At 45.4% G+C, this 16798-nt stretch overlaps 1 protein-coding gene across 1 annotated transcript in view; it reads right to left on the bottom strand.

Moving 5' to 3' along the window:
- MEIS1 (Meis homeobox 1) overlaps window positions 1–14413 on the bottom strand; it is a 195529-nt gene extending 181116 nt beyond the window's left edge. Inside the window, exon 1 of the mRNA XM_082756015.1 lies at window positions 14390–14413. The gene's annotated coding sequence lies outside the window, so the exon portion shown is untranslated. The remainder of the gene's footprint in view (window positions 1–14389) is intronic.
- Window positions 14414–16798: the final 2385 nt, after the last annotated feature.

Genomic DNA, 16798 nt, shown 5'->3' on the forward strand with positions numbered 1-16798 from the left:
TAATCAGACAGTTTCATTTGAGCAAGCGAGGAGCCAAAAATAGAGCCGTGCAAAGCGCTCGGAGCAGCGCGGCACCAAAGGCAGCTCCACCCCACGTTCCCAGGCTCTCCCCGTGTCCCACGGCTCAGGACGAGTGGCGAGGAGCTGGGCAGGTCTACGAGGCTTAGGGACAACATGATGCTGCTAGCAAGCAGGAGGGAGAGTGGTTGGGTCTGAAAACATTTGCTATTAAGAAACACAAAGGACAACTCATCGCTAATTCTTCCCCGCCCCCTGCAGCGCTTTGTGTAACGCCGATGAAGAAGAGCTGACCTTTTGGAAGTAGTTAGAGGAAGATATTTTTGAAGCTATACCTAAAAACAGATTCAGTAAAAACAGGCAGAGATGGAACAGTCTTACCCACCAAGCTAGACAGCTTTTTTTTGCAACCAAAAAAGGAATTTTTGATGTTTTTATGGCCCTCAGTGCGATGCAAAAGCTTGTGCCGAATTCTCTGGCATCTCGTTGCACGTCAAGGAAAGGATCATTTACAAATGACACTGGAAAACTGCCATTCTATATGGGACACGTAGAGGGTGGAAAGTCTGCATTTCCCTATAGATCCTGCACACCACTTGCTCAGACAAAACCCAGTTTTATAGGCAACCTCTGAGCAGAAGCAGAAGACTTTCTGCCAACCCCTCTGGATGACCACAAACCCTAGCACCTTCCGCAGGCAGTGCAAGGCCAGCCTCACAGCAGAAGGTTTCCTATGAGCCTGGCAGCCTGGATTCTCAGAATAAAATACAGTCGTCCCTATAATCAGCCTGCATTGCCACAGCACAGCTCACTTAGGGCACACATAGAAATGCTCTGCTCCAGGGAAACTCTCAGAGCTGCTCACTCCTTTGACCCTCCTCCCCAGGGATGTTACACCAAGGCAGGGTGGTCCAGGGCTCACTGACAGACTCCCTCAGCACCTCCTCGCCCTTCCAGTGTTGAACCCAGCCAATGCTTGGTTTTGGTGGGTCTCCAGGAGCCCCAAGTCTGCCAGAACCGAACCTGCTCCTTAACCAGCCACTGTCCTAAGATAGCTGGTCCTTGTGGTGAGGCTGCTCTCAGCCCAGCCATTCCTCATCATCTTCCTGGGCTGCCGCCAGCTCTGGGGTGTCAGAGGCCCTTTTTTCTGCCAGTGCTCATGTCCTCTGTGCTCATGACTCTGAGAATGGAGTCCTGTTCCCCAAACCTTGTTACATGTCTTCTACCCACATTGGGAAGTGCTCTGGTAAGTCCCCTGAGATAAATACACCCAGTGCTCCTGGGGGAACAATTGATAGCCAACCTGCTCCAGCTGACCCAGGGAGGCAAGCAGACTGAAAATACTACTAGTCAAATGAAAACCAATTTCTGAGGTCCCGAGCATCTCCGTCACTCACTGACCTTACTGGAGTACGAGTACATGCAGATCATTTCCAGCATTTTACAGAATCAGGTGCTGCTTGAACCTAGATTAAAAGAGCATCCCAATCAAATCCCAGATTGGAAAGGTGCTCAGCAGGCAGGTTACTGTCAAAGCAGATCTCAAAAAACAAGAAGCCTCTTCAGGGTCTTGAAACGCCCACACCTTTAGAATGGAGATAAGGGGATCTGACTTCATTTTTCTGAATTAGCCCCCAAAATGAAAGTGATCTGCCAAGCAAGCACAATATCTTCAACTTTTGCAATTCCTTAAATGAATGCACTTTAAGATTTATTTTTTCCCAGGCTTTTGGAAATATTTTTTTTCCTTGAGAAGACAGTAGAAGAAAGCAGCAGACGTTACACGCGTATACACAGAGACAGTTACAGAGCCCAGGGAAATAGTGGCTCTTTGCTCCGCTCATCTGGAGTATTTATCTTCTGATCAAACCACCGAGGCATCGGTAATTGCACCTTTATGACAAAGGCATGTCTCTGCCTCCGAACGTGTAGCAGCGAGGTGTGATTATCTCGTGACACAGCCCTATTATACAGCCCTGCCATTGAATCCGTTTTTCTTAGTGTTACCGAAGCACTTGAATGGTTTTGCTTTCTTATGTCTCAGTACAGCAGAACAACCCCGTGAATAACGTGAGAATGAAGAGTGCTATTTATCCAAATGAGCCCTCTGGTGCCTTCCTGCACCTTGTCTGTATTACCTCACTTCATTTGATTCACAAAAACACAAAAGAGTACGAATTTATTCCTTTGCCGACAATTAAAGGAGCTAGCTACAAACACAACACGCCTTTATTTGAGACCCTTTCACGCACACACTCCTTAGAAGCACATGTAACTCATGGGAAAACCCTTTCCACTGGGGAGCCTCCCCGCACCCAGCACTTCATCAGTCCCAGCCAAAACGATGAGATGTAGATACAGGTGAGGTTCTTGCTTTGCTGGGGGGAAATCCCAAACCACTCTCTAAATGGAAGAACGCCACTGCTGAGCTCTCCTGGGATAGGAGACCTTTCCTCTAGAGCTGATGGCACAGCCCCACCTGCTGCAACAGCTCAGCATCGAGCCCCTGGTGACACGTACCACACGAGCAGCAAGTTATCACGGCCACCATCAGACCGAAGGCTGACCCTGCTATCTAATTTGGAGGTGGCAGAGAGATAAATGACAAGAGTGAGGCCCAAAAGAAATGTTTCCCAAAGGCCAGCTGGTCAGACACGAGGGAGAAGCCCCCCAAAACAGCACGGTGCTCAGGGACCCTCCAAGCCCAGGGGCTGCCAAGCAGCAGGCTTGTCCCGCAGTAAAGCAGAGCACCACACTCCTTGTCATCACCACCACCCCGAGCTGACCCGAGGGCTCTTTTGACAAGGATATTTCAGTCCCCATGCACTATCAGGAGTGGAGCCCTCGTAGCTGGTGAGGTGACAAAATTCCCCAGCTCCCGGAGAAACAAAGTGCCACCGAGCACCACGCACCAAAGCTTGCGGGAGAATCCTCTGCCCACATTTCAGTAACAGAGGTAAGGACCTGCCTCTGAGTAAGGCATGGGAAGGTGCTTAGCTCATCAGGGACACCCACCGCTGTTAAAAAGCATTTAAGACTTTTGCCAGCTGTCACCACGAGCAAAGCGTAGGTAAAAGCTCAGGTTCTGGAATTAAACACAGCAGCTTGGCGCGCTCCAGCTCACCGGGACAGAAGCCCCCCTCGTTCCAGGTCTGCTCTCCTCAAGGCCCCTGCAGACACCAACCACTGCACCGTGGGGTTTCTAACACATTCCCAGGGAAGCCCCAAATCCTTTTACAGCACAGAAGCACTGATTTCACAAACTGTATGGAAAACTGAAAAGAACAGGGAAGGTTTCACCAAACCTGAAACCTGTTCACCAGCATGAACCCAGACACGTTTAGCCAGCCAGCTCACCACGTTCAGCATGGAATAGCAAAAAGACACCTGAATACAGTGAAACCGGCTGAAAATTAGAAGTAATATGAATAATACTAATTTAAAAACCTAATATGAATAGTAATTTAAAAACCTAATCAAGGCATGAGCGGCTTCCCGGAGCCGACACAGGCATGGTGTCCCAGCACTATAGGGACGCATCAGAGTGCCTGCGGTAATCCTGCCCTCAGCAGCCTTCATTTATCCAGGAAGGAATATGAGATTTCTAAGCTGGATTTGTGAATTCCTGCAGAGGCTTTGATTTAGCTCCCGACGTGCTGCAGGGAGGCATAGCCAGAGTCAAGAGCTGCACACCACGCTCGCTTAATCTGCTCTGTAAAGCCCTGCAAAAAAGGAGAACCCCTTAAAAAAGAGCAGCAAAAAGACACCAAACTCCACCTTTTCTCACGTGTGGGAGACTTTTCTGTGTCAGAGGTAGGGCTGGTGGAAGCCGCTGTTTGTGCAACCCAGCTAATTACTTCGGGCCCTCTTATCAAGCAAATGGACTGGGATGATACGGCAATAATAGGAGGAAGGATCTAATTGAGGGATACCAGGGGGTAACACAGATCTTCTTGTTAAACTAAATTTGTTAATCTAGTGTATATGAGAAAAGGGCAAATGGGAGGGAGAATTCCTCCTTGTTAAACATTTACCAAATGTTGGGTTATTTGAGCCCTGGGGAGAAGTAAATGTATTCACTACTTAAAGGCTGGAGCATTTGGTCTTCTCAGTTGGAATTTATCCCCGATTTGAAAGGAACATTTTTTCCCACTTGGAAAGGTTAGCAGCCTTTGTCTGTGCGAGTGATTTAATATAATGGACCATGATTATTGTTGGATTATTATAATGGCACATTGGCACAGTTATAGTTAAAGTTTTGGCAGAGTTTGTCTCATAAACTGCTATTTTACAACTCGACTGTAAAAGTTTACTTCGGTCTGAAACTTGAGATACAAGATCTCAGTCCAGGAGGAGTCTTTTTTACTTTTTCAAGCCAAATTAAAAGAAAAAAAAAGCTTAAAAATTCTCCTGGCTAATGTTTAAGTTATGCAAGTATTAAATACAAATTGAAATCTACTGGCTGAAGACACTTGACGGCATTTGCTTGCTCCTGAATGCCTCTGAGTTAAATCAAAATATTTTCAGCCTCTGATGTAGAAACATGGCTCTCCCACTTTCGGTATTTTGGAGAAAAGTGTGGAATGGTAAAACAGCTGGGGCATTAGACATAGAAAAATGAAGAGTGCGTGCCACAAGCACTTTCTTCAACAGGATTACTATTTGTATACGTATGGTTGTTAATACAAATAACAAATGCGTATTTGTTATTAAGCATGCAATTGATTTTTTTTTTTATTATTTTGCATATGTAAATACACTCAGTTGTTTTAAATCAACATCGCAAAGATTTTTGCAATATACTAGCATATTGAGCAAAAATTCATCTTGTTTTAAGAGTCCCTCTGGCCACTGTAGAGTAATATTATGGGACAAACCAAGTCCAGCACTTTCTCATCTGCACAAAAGCCACCGATTTTCTCCAGATTCCTTGACTCTTAAAGGCACAGTAGCCAAGTGACTGCATCACGCCTCATTTCTGCCTCCCCAAAGGGCTCCAAAGGAACTCGAACGCCAGGCTATGAAACAACCCCTCACTGGGGCTGCAACCCTACAGCCCGGTGCCAAAGGCATTGAACATGGCAAATGCAGCATGGATCCTAGGGAAAAAAGCTTGTGGGAAACACCGAGCAGTGATTTCTGGACCAGAGCTGTAGAAGCTAGAATGAAGAAAACCGTTCAAGATGAGGATAAGCACAATAAGCTGCGGAAGAGTCAACACGCGTTTCCTAGAGGAATGTCATGCCTCACAAACCTGCTAAAGCACTCTGAAGGAGTCAGCATGGATAAAAGTGATATAGGCAATACAGGGCACTTGGGTTTTCCTGAAGTTCTCAGCAAAGTCTCCCAACTAAAGCTTTTACAGGAGCTAGGCTGTTGTACAAGAGTCTTCTATACAATTATTAAAGCCTAGAAACAAACCAGCAGTAAATGGTCATTTATCACTCTGGAAGTTTCAAAAGAAGTCTCCAATCATCACTGCTGTTTAATATATTCATTAATGGCCCAGGAAAGGCGATAAATAGTTTCACTACTCCAGTAATTTCGTATCAACAGCCAGGCTGAAGGTAACCGCAAAGAGCTGCAAAAGGACCCTCTGCACTGAGCGGCTCAGTGATAAAATGACAAATGAAATTCAGTGTCAATAAACACAAAGTAATGCACTGGGGAAAAATAACCGGAGCCATAAATACACGAGGATAGGCTTTAAGTTAGCTATAACTACACAGAATAGAGGGCTGGGGGTCTGAGTAGACAGTTCATGGACAAGGGAGCTCAGTAGAAGTTAAAAGGGAAAACAAGGGTTAGGCATTTTTAGGAAAGGGACAGGATGAAAGGAAAAACAGATCATTACAGATAACAGATCAAACCTGTAGCCTGCATCAAGTAGGATATGCATGTAGTTCTGGTCACTGTGTCTCAAAAAGCATGCATTTGAGAACTAGAAGAAGGGAGGGCCACAAAGGATACATGGCATGACTTCCAAGACAAGCCCATACAGGTAAGTGTCCTTCAGTATGGAGTGAAAAGAGCCCAGGGGACATTACTGGTAGAGGTCTGCACAGCCAGAAGCAGCACAGAGGAAGGATAAAGATCAATCCTTCACCACTGCTTGCTGGGTACCCATTAGGGATATGCAGCATCCAGGCAGCAGATTATAAACAAGAGCATCCTTGCCTGCATCACCACTCCTGCCAGCAGCCTTTACTCCCAGCACACCTGACCCTATCTGCAGGAATGCTAACTCTGAAGATGGATTTACTCACTTCCTAGAGCCTCGCAGGGACCTGGGGAGGCAAGGAGGGGCTGACAACACCTCTGACTCGAGCCTTGGCCAATTCCAGGTGCCTTCAGCCTGCAAACTGACAGCCCGAAGCGATACCACCAGAGAACGTTACTGTTCTGGCAGAAGGACAAGTTTCCAAGCTTATAACTTGTCAGCTGTTTCTGCCTGATCTTTTGCGGTTAACCTCTCACTTTTGCTTGAAGCTACTCTTTCAATATCGAGCCATTTATATAGCAAGGAGCCGATGCAAACAGCTGTGGCTCAGGACACCCAGAATCAGAAACCTTTGGGCACCTTCTGAGTGGATTCGGAGCTGTGCTATTATTTGCCCTGTTACCATATGGTGGGTGTTGGAAAATACTGCCTGCTCACTGGTGAGCACTTATCCATCCTGCTGAAGTGGATAGCAAAAAAAAAAAACACTAAAATTGCCTTTACAGAGAAGTCTGAGCATCTGACACCTACGACTCGTGTTCTTGTGGCACAGAAGAGGACAAGAAGTTTTCTTTGCCCTGCTCCCTCTGTCCAATGCTACATTTTGCAGAAGCACGTGCAAGAGGAGCAGCAGCATGTTGTGTTGCTATTTGAGAAGGACCTACCAGTACTCCACGAAGTGCTGGCCAACCTTTTTGCTGTCCCAGCTCACTGGGATGCGGCCCCTCTGTGCACCGTGACAGAGTCCTGAAGGTCGAGAAGCTCCAAGGTAAAGCTCATCTGCTCTCTACTCAAAGACAGCAAACATTTCCATATGACAAAAAGCATTGAAGGCAGCCTATAACTTCTAATATTGAGTTAAATTAATTTTTCATTTTTTAATCCTGCTCGCAGCACAGTTTGTAACATTCCGAGTCATATTTATCTTTTGTGTATGAAAACACGATGCTCTTCTATAAATAGCTACAGGTTTCTTGGCAATGGCCGTGTGACAGTGGATTAATTAAACTGGAAAGCAGAGAGTGTGAGGACGAGATTTATATAATGAAAACAATATATCTGCTAACGCTGGAGAAGTGCTGACGCTGTAATAACACTGATATTAATATTTGGTGCAGAACATCTTGGAGCGCATTACTACGATGGTTAAATCTGGTGGGCTGAGAAATGATCAGGGCACTGAAATTACCAGACCAAAATAAAACTTACTTTGCTATTAATGCCCTGAGTCTCCTTCCCATTCAGGAAGATTCGTGGGTATCTGATATTTCAAGTCCCAAGGCCTGGAAGGAACAGTTCACCAACCTCCCACGTGAGCTCCACAGCAGCTGCAAGAATATTTGGATGTTTGCTGGACTGCATCCTTAAGACAACACCACGCCACTCTGGAGTCATGCATGGACTAGAGAAACCCAGGAGGAAAAAGGAAAAGAAATCTATTCCCCTTGTTTCAGTCTATCAGCTAAGTCATATTGCCAACCTGTTACATGGTTTTATGTTAACACAACCCTACTGCCTTCAAAAAAACACTATTACAGAGAGGAAAACGAACCTCCAAACACCACACCCAACCAGCTGGTTTGACATTACCAACTTCATCCAAGATTACATAGAAAATCCCAGGTAAAATATTATCTTCAAAGTCTATGCTCAAAGAAGCCACAAACAAGCAAAAAGCAGGGAAAAGCAGCAAATACACAAAGAAACTAATAAAAAATCCCCCATAAATACCAAGATGTCCCAGGGCATTTAAACACAAGAATGTTCATACAACTCGTTCAAACTTCACCATACTTGAAAAATAAAAGGCACCTAATAACTTCTGCTTAATATTTTTTGCATTTTGAGTTCCACCTCATCCCATGGTATTGCACATGATGGAAACAAGTATAAAACTAAGTTATTTATTAAAATTGCAGAATAAAGAGTGAGAGCAAAGATATATACGCGTGTCAGTGGCCCAAATAAATTAGGGTCATTTTCATCAGTAGACGACGACAATTTTTTACATTTATTATAATATTTTCCACATAACTATTCTATCTGGTGACATTTCTGCACATATATTAAATATATGTGACAGTACGTAACATATAGCTAAATATTTGACCATTCCTAAACGCTGCAGTAGTTTGAATACATTTACAAACTGTCAAATATTTTAGACTTTCAAGTGATGCATTTTAAAACGGAATAAAATGAAGATAATTTACGGAGGAAGACAGAAATGATCTTCTTGGCTACTAAGAAGTAACTTCGGTCTCCCTGCAGGTCTGAGAGTAGCAGACCACATCTTTATTCCCCTCAGAGTTACGAGCCACGGTAGGAAGTAACAGAGGTGGGAAGATGCATATAGGAGCGAGCTGTCTGTAAAAACAAATCCAGAATTACTGAGAGAGTTGTAGCATTTCTCCTCAGCTGAGAGCCTGGCCAAACATCTTAAATCCCAGTTCATGCAGAACACGTGTTGACATGGGAAGAAGGACGTGATAAAAGGCAGCAATGGTTGAGCTTTCAAGGCAACCTTCAGTCTGGCACTTGGCATTTTTGTGTTTGTTTTTGTTTTAAATAAACAGGTTTAACCTGGGATTTAGCACAGATTGAATTCATAGCAAGAACAGCAAGAACAAACACTCAGACAGACCCTCTCCAACTGCATCCACTTGGACCCAACTCTTGTCTCTCTCCTCCTCCTCCCCAGGCCTCATTCCTCAAGCCACAACCAGGGCCCTCCAGGCTCCAGCCTCATCCCCAACCTCATTCCCAGACTTTCCAGACAGAGTCCAAAGCCCCAGCCCCTTCCCAAGCCCTCCCTCTCTCCACCTTCCCACCAAACCCCAGGCTCCCGGCATCAAGGTGCCTGCCCGGCTATTCTCATCTACATCCAAACCATATATTTTTTATTATTGGCTTTCCCCCAGCAGTGTTGAGGGCTAACCCAGAGGTGTAGGCTTCCTAGCAGCAGCGTGCACCACCCTCTCCAAGCCCCAAAGAGGTGGGCAGCGGTGCTCAGGAGGAGGCAGGCTCGGAGGCTCTTTGGGCAGAGAGCCTTATGCACTGCTCAAATCCAACTCCTTCCTGCTGAATATGCATGAACTAAGTTTGTTAAAAGCCTGACAGCTTTGCCAAATTTGGGTGGATTTTGACAGAAACTGCAAAAGGCATATCCCTGAAACAAAGGCCACTTCGTTGCCAGCTTTCATGCCTCTGCTCCAAAGCAAGGGCGTGCCACGCAGTTTGAAAGAAAAGATCACCAGAATTATTATATTTATTTTTTTTTTTCCTTTTTAGAAGTTGCCTTATTATTATTTTACTCTTGCAAAACACTGCTGTTCCAGCCTCTCCCCCAGCCCTGCTCCACCAGCCTATTTTGTGGAATTGCTTTGGCTGAAATCCCGCGGCCCGGAGCCGATAACCTGGCGTGGAAGCAGGTCACCGAGGGGATTAAACCTGAGCAGAGACGCACGCACCTGAGAACACCATCTCCTGACGGTTCCCAAATGTGAAATGCAAGTCCAATCCTAATTTCGTAGAGCTTGTGTTGTCCAGGGTACATTTTTTTTTTGCTCCCAGCTGGGTCCGTGGCCCCTTGCATGGTCACTTCCAGCACCCTTGGACTGGAGCAGTTTGGGGAGGTGCAGGTTTCTGTGGGCATGGCAAGGTGCTTTGGGAAAGGTTTTTAATTAACACCCAGTTCCAGGAAAAGGGATGAACCGAAATGTGAAACTGCTGCATCCAGTGTTAGCTAATGGCTTGTTTTAAGCATCTCTGAGGTGCTTAAAGCCCAGGACAGGTTCCAGAAACATTGAATAAATATAAATAAATACAGTATTCTCTCCCCGCTCCCTTGACAGGCCATAAGCAAAGAGCAACAAGCTGCCTACGGAGCTTCAGGAAGGAAACAGATGTAGGAACTTTTACAGGCATTCCCTCGGATTCACTGGGAGCTCTGGATAGGTGTTGAAAGAGCCATACACAGCCCGCCAGCTGAGCACGTCCAAAACTTCTGCTGGGAGAGCCAAGAGCCAGGCCAGACTGCAAGCTCCTGGAGGCATCGCCCTGCTCCTCACCTTCCCCAGGGGAGCACAGGGCAGGCAGCACCCATCCGAGGGCTGTGCTGTGTCCCAAAAGGCTGCCCCAAACACCACAGCCTGCACAGCTCCCCTATTTATTATAAACATCACAAACTGCAGCTTCTGTCAGTTGTAGCCACCTGAGAACCCCCCAGGAGGGTTTTGGGCTCTGTGCTGAAGTTCAGGGGGTTCCCTTCTGTTCCAGCATCCCACCCAAATCCCTCCCTGTGAAGCACACACGGTCTCAGGCCAGGCACTTCTCCTGCCAGGAGAACTTCCCCACCACCGGTTTCCCTCTGACAAAGCCCTCGCACATCAATTAAATTCCTTCTTTCGGGGAATGGTTTAGGTTAGGGCATCCAGAATCAAGGCTTTTACGCACAGGCTCAGCCCTGCCAGATGTTGGATGCCACTGCCTCACTCAGTGAGCACCGCAAGCCAAAATCCCATGGCTACCTTGTGGCAAGATGAAAACCCATCATGTGGATGCCCACATCCACCAGCCTGATTTCATCCGCATACCCTTACAGGACAAACTGATTTCGCTTCCAGGAAAACCATACCAAAGGAGCGTTTCCTGTCAGTAAGATACAGTCCTGGTTTTCCAAGAATCGATAGATAAGCATCCCTTTCTTTTTCGGATATCGACTCAGTGTTACTGAAAAAAGGCTTCCTTTAAATTCATCTGGTTGAATTCCTCTGCTGACGAACACATGCGCGCACACACCCCGCACTAGTAAGAGGAATGGTAATTATTTCCCTGGAGAACAATAATTTTGCGACACGTTTCAGAAGCAGCATGATTTAGCAAATTAAGCTGAGAGCCGAGGATACTAAATAGTTGATTTCTTTGAAGCTGGTGGTATCAAAAATTATTTCCTGTATCTCTTTAAACACTCGCACTTTGAAAGGAGAAACGCAGAGATCTTGAAAAACCCAAACCCAAGGAGTTTTGTTCAGCAGCTAGAAGCTGAAATCCACTGGAAAGAAATGCTTTCCCAGCCAGCAAGTCCCACCTGCATCTCTCTGCCTGGCACGTCTTAGATTTTGATACCCTTCTTAATGGATGGCCTGTCACAAAACTCTCCGAAGTGCTGGCTCCAAAAAAAGTGTCAGCATTTTTACTTTTGTTATTCAGGCTTTGAAACATATCGCTTGATGTGCGAGAAGGCAGGTCTTCCTATTACCTAGCTGAAAGCACAGACAGACTGATAAAAAATAGCCAAAAGTACAGTTTTCCTTATGAAAACGACAGCAGCATCCTGCCAACGTAGCGCTTGTCAGGGAGTCACAACTGGTAAAGGATTTCTGGGTAGCTGGGGGGTTCTGCTCAAATGTTAGTTGTTTTTTTTTTCCCTCCCTACAACAGAGAGGAACACATTAAACCGCTAAAAAGATCCATTCCTCCACAAGTTGTTCCTTCTCCCCTCGCTATGATAAATGCCATCTCAAAGACGCTGATACACATAAACTTGGAGGATTTATAGCGCATTTCCAACACTAATATTAAACATATCCTTTAAACTTTTTTTTTTTTGGAAGGCTTTAGACTCCCCCCTCCCCCCCTTTCAGAATCATTTAATAGATGTTAAGTCACCTTCAAAGAATTTGCAAATCCTTTGAAGTACGGTACAAAAAAAATAGGCTTCAACATCTTCCGAACAGTTGCAGGTAACGTGTAATAATTCCTGAAAGCACAGGCAGAAAGAGCTGTCTAACGCTGAGTTACTACTGCCTGCCCTGAAAACCTACTCCTGCTGAAGTCCATTTTACAGACACACTTTTGGTAAGCGCCCTCCTCACCCTACAATGGCATTGGGTAAGAATGACAAGGATTTTCACCCCCACATAATTTAGTTTTTATTTTGTTTTGATAAATGTTTCATTTTTTAGAGAGAAGATTCCTCTGCAATTGGACAATATCCTTGAAGCAGGGCTTTGCTTTGCAGCCACACGTTGCTTTCCCTCCACAGAGCCAACACACATCTTCCCTGCCTCGTTTCTTACTTACAGATCTGATTTGGTGGCGGCGTTAAACGGGAAGGCTTCTGCAGGCTTGTCATAGATTTTCCATTTTGTGACAACACGGCCAGGGATTGTCAATAATAATTCTCTAGGAACAAAATGTTCCTGAGCAGAATATATCACTCACTCATTGTCAATTAATAAAATCTTTAAAAAAAAAACATCTCTTAAAAGACTTCAAGTTTTAACTCACTCCAAGCTCCCTTAACGTGCACATGGCAGATCGATACCATTGCCCAACCACCTGAAAAAAAATTATTCCTAGCAAATGCAAAAAATAATTATCCCTTCTTTAAAAGTTCAGAGCGCAGAAGTTTTGCATAATTAAAATGGTTTTCTGATTCTTGCTAGCAGTCCAAAGGTTAAATACTTCTCTTTGCTAGTATAGACCACATAATTGAGAGGAAGCAAGTGAGTTTATTCTTTGAAAGGCCATGAAGAATGAAAAAAACACAGAAGTTTATTTGTGCTTGCAAATCCTTTCAGGTCTAAAGAACCAGTAAGATAATAAATTGTTTTTGCTGAAAACAGGAAGTCTGGCAAAGATGCAAACGGACAGCTAAACTTTGGCTAGACAACCCAAAACACTGTGTTCTACTTTGAAAGTATTTCCAACAACAAAAAAGAGTGAAGTGCCTTGAATCCATAGAAAGCTAAAGGAACAGCAAAGGCATCTGGCAGCAGTCGTTTGTTGCCAAACTTGTGGTTGTGTTGTGCTGGCTTACAGGCTGGTTTGCCAGTTTTCAGTAACTTGCATCAAGCGCAGCTGAAACCCACATTTATAAAGCCTCAAATGGTGTCAAGGCTAGAAAAGCCTCAAGGAGCCTCTTCTTTCTTCTTTTCATCTGGCTAGTACCAAAGGAGTAAATAAGCATCGCTCCTAAAGCTTTGGTATACAAAGGAAGACAACCAGATTCTGAGTCCTGGATGAAGTCGCTGTGGGATTTGGTGCGGTGATGCCTGCTGGGGGCAACCCCATCCCCTGGCTGACACCGTCCTGCTGCCCCCTGCCCCATCCTCTGCCAGGAGAACGGCTAAGGCAGCACGAGGTGCAACAGGAATGCAGTTTATAGGACACCTGGCTTATACTTTAAAAGTTTTGTCAAGTTTTGGGGTGAAAAGTTTTAGACCACAAAGATATGAGCCATACTGTGACATTTGCCCAGAAGACCAGAGAACAAATCCTGAACCGCTTCACTAACGCAAACCAAGCAAACGATGCTAAGGGTCCCCTCCAGCATCACACGTGTGTGAATGAACATAGAAAACTTACACACATACAAATATACAAGCCTGTTTTTTTGGGTCTAGAACTGCCCACAATTGATTTGAGAGTCTCCCCTCCTGCAGTACCCCTCTCTCAATATTTATTATGAAAATCCACTTCTCCAAGACATTTATCAGAAAAAAAGCACCCTTTGGGCCAAACAAAGCAAATACTATTCATATCATAAACATTTTTTGAAATGAGCAACTGAAACACAACAACCATGTGCTGATTTTATTGACAGGCTCCATTCCCACTGTTACGCAGAGCCTTAATACCCCACAACTGCTCCTTGCAATCCTGAAGTAGGGGGTGCAAGAAAGTGAGCTCAAGTTTATTCATTATACCACTTCCTTGCTAAAATTATTTAGTAAAATTAACTGCATGACCACTCGGTTACACCTGCACGAGCACAGGAAGGACGAAGGAAACATGCCAGCATACTATGAAGATGCAACATGCAGAAAGCAGAGAACACAAGGGTCCTGAGAAATCTTTATGATTCAACGATGAAAACATCTTTGCTTTATGGCATGTACCCCAGGACAGTCCAAAAACATCAAGCTTCTAGAAAGGCACCAGCTAGAAACCTGATGTCCTCATTGAAAGCAGGTAATTCATGCCCTGCACCTGCAACACACGCTCTTCGAGAGTAACAGTGACAATAATAACATCCATACCTCACAAAATAGCACTTCTCTGCTGAAAAGAGAGCACTTCGCAAGGGAAACAAAACATCACCATGCCTGTTTAGAACCTCGTGGCTGGAGAAGCGAAGTCACTTACCCAAGAGCATTCAGCTGAAGCAGCAGCAGCAGAGCCAGGAGCAGAAGCCAGGGTCCCCCCGCAGCTCCCTGATGTAAGCCCTTACTCGCCGGACCACACCTCAGACTTCAGGAGAGTTGATAACACGGTGCTTGACTCCGGGTTGAGCTTTAGGTATGATCTGGAAGCACTTCAAAAGCTGCAGAGCAAAAAGCAGAGTATAAATGCAAAGCGTGATTATTATTCAACAGATATTGGAAAAATTACTGCAGTTTGTATTTGTTTTTCTGTATTTGTGGGATTTATGTTGTTTCAACACTCGAACAGCTTTTGATAATGACACCATCTGTTAATTCTCACCCTCCACTAATTTAGAACAAGTGGTGGAATTGTTAGACTGCAGCCTTACAGATCCCAGCTTAGCAAACAAACCCGAGCCCAGGGTCAGCGAGAGGGATTACCAGCAGCGGGACGCGGCAGCCAGCCGGGCACAACCTCCAGCCCCAGCAGAAGGGAACGCACCAGATCACCAGGAGGGACACAGCCCTCACATAACCCTCTGGAAAAGCTTCCTGGAAGGCTGTGGTCTCTTTCCTGTGCCCACCAGGTGAGGAGCACTAGCTCAGAGACGTGGCAGACTAGCAGGGCAGCAGCAGGTGGGGCATTTCAGCGCAGATTTGAGATAGCTGCGAGGTGGGACAGATGCCTGGGGACACGTTGAAGGCTCCCTGATTGCAACCAGCTTCAGGTGGGTCTACACGGAGCAACTACCCCCAGCCAGGTGCCTTCTTCAACTAACACCCCCAGATTAGGGGCCAAGATGGTGTCAATTAGGGTAATTTCATATCCTGAACACACAAGTCCTGCAAAAATACCAATTGCGGAGCAAGAGGGCCACACTCATGTATTAGTAATACATTTTAAAATAAGTTTACAATCAGTCTGTCGTGTTTGTTTTTTTTTTTTTTTCAACCATGTCCCTCAAATATCAGTACCCTTCCCTCTCTGCTCTGAGGTGCTCTCTCTCTGTCTTTGTGCAGGTCGTACGAGAATTTATTTAATATACTTGCAAAAGAATCGGATTATGCCACATGCAGATGACACGGTGAAAAGAGATGTCTCCTGGCCTCTGGACTACTCTTTGCATGCGCTGTCAGCCATCCCTTAGTTCTTCTAAGAGCCTTTTAACCCCCTCTTGCTGAATTCATCTTGATAATGTCATTCTTTGCTCGGGTAGTGAATCAAATCCCAAATAATTGAAATTTTCTATTTCACAAAGCCGTTTTATTAAAAGAATGGGCTTTTACTGCAAAAGCAAGCTGTAATACAAGGGCACATCAGCATACGAGGCAACAGGGAGCTTGTGCGTGTTATTTATGAATGTGTGGGGCACGTCTACGAAAACCTCAGCCCTCCATGTTCCTGATTATGCAAGAGTCAGGCGTAACACCACGGTTATCCTTGTCTAGCAATACCCCTGGTGGAGCTCCTCATATTAAGGTTATTTGGTATTCATCATCATCACTGCAATACCTAATTACCTTATGCCCAGGAATGAACCCGGTTTCCTACCTGCCATAGGCAGGCGTAGGGAAAAGTCAGGATTTTCCAAACTCCATTTTTATGTCCGACGTGCAGAGAAACCCTTCCGTGGAGAATTCCCTCCAGCAGCAAAAGCACGAGCTCTCCTCTCCATCCTCCAAAAGGGACTATGATAGGGATGGAAAGTCTGCTCCCTCAGTGGCTGTGCCATCGCAGTGGACCACGGCCATTGCCCATGGGCTTGAGTAATGCTCTTTCCTCGTTAACCACCGATATATGAGGCTGCATTGGAAACGGAGGCTTCTGGCAGCCCCAGGAAAGGCAGGTTAAGATCTCAAACCTCAAAGGTGTGTGTGTGCTGTGATGGGGTGAGAAAGGTGCCAAACGGGCAAAATTTGCCTTACAAAAACTCCCAGGTCTTACTCCTCGGTCCCATTGGCTCTGGCTGTTCAAAGCATATCACCGCCAGCTCGGAGTGCGCCCTGAGCGCCCTAAAGTCACTTGCTGCTGTTATTAGGGGGTGATTATCCCTAAAAAGGAAGAAGAATGAGACATTTACTGGGCATTATAGGCACATGGTTGACATCACTGGGAGCCAATCAGGGCTGCTGAATCCAGGCCAGCTTTCAAAACCCCTTGATGTCATTGCTTTACAAAAGGTATTTGATACTACCGCTGCCTTCTCAGATGTGATCTCATCCTTGACCCTGTGTGGCACTTTTAGGAACAGCTCCCTCAGGTTTACTTTTATCAGATCATAAACTACATCATATTCCCTTGCCCGTGAGATGTGCTAAAACTTGTACCGTTTGTAACTGGAAATCCTATAAAGCTGCCTGACATTTCTGGGAGACAACAAACTGAAGCCAAAGTTGGAATGGATGAGGA

The sequence above is a fragment of the Aythya marila genome (genome assembly GCF_965140915.1).
Source record: "Aythya marila genome assembly, chromosome: 3".
In the NCBI taxonomy this organism is placed as follows: Eukaryota; Metazoa; Chordata; class Aves; order Anseriformes; family Anatidae; genus Aythya; species Aythya marila.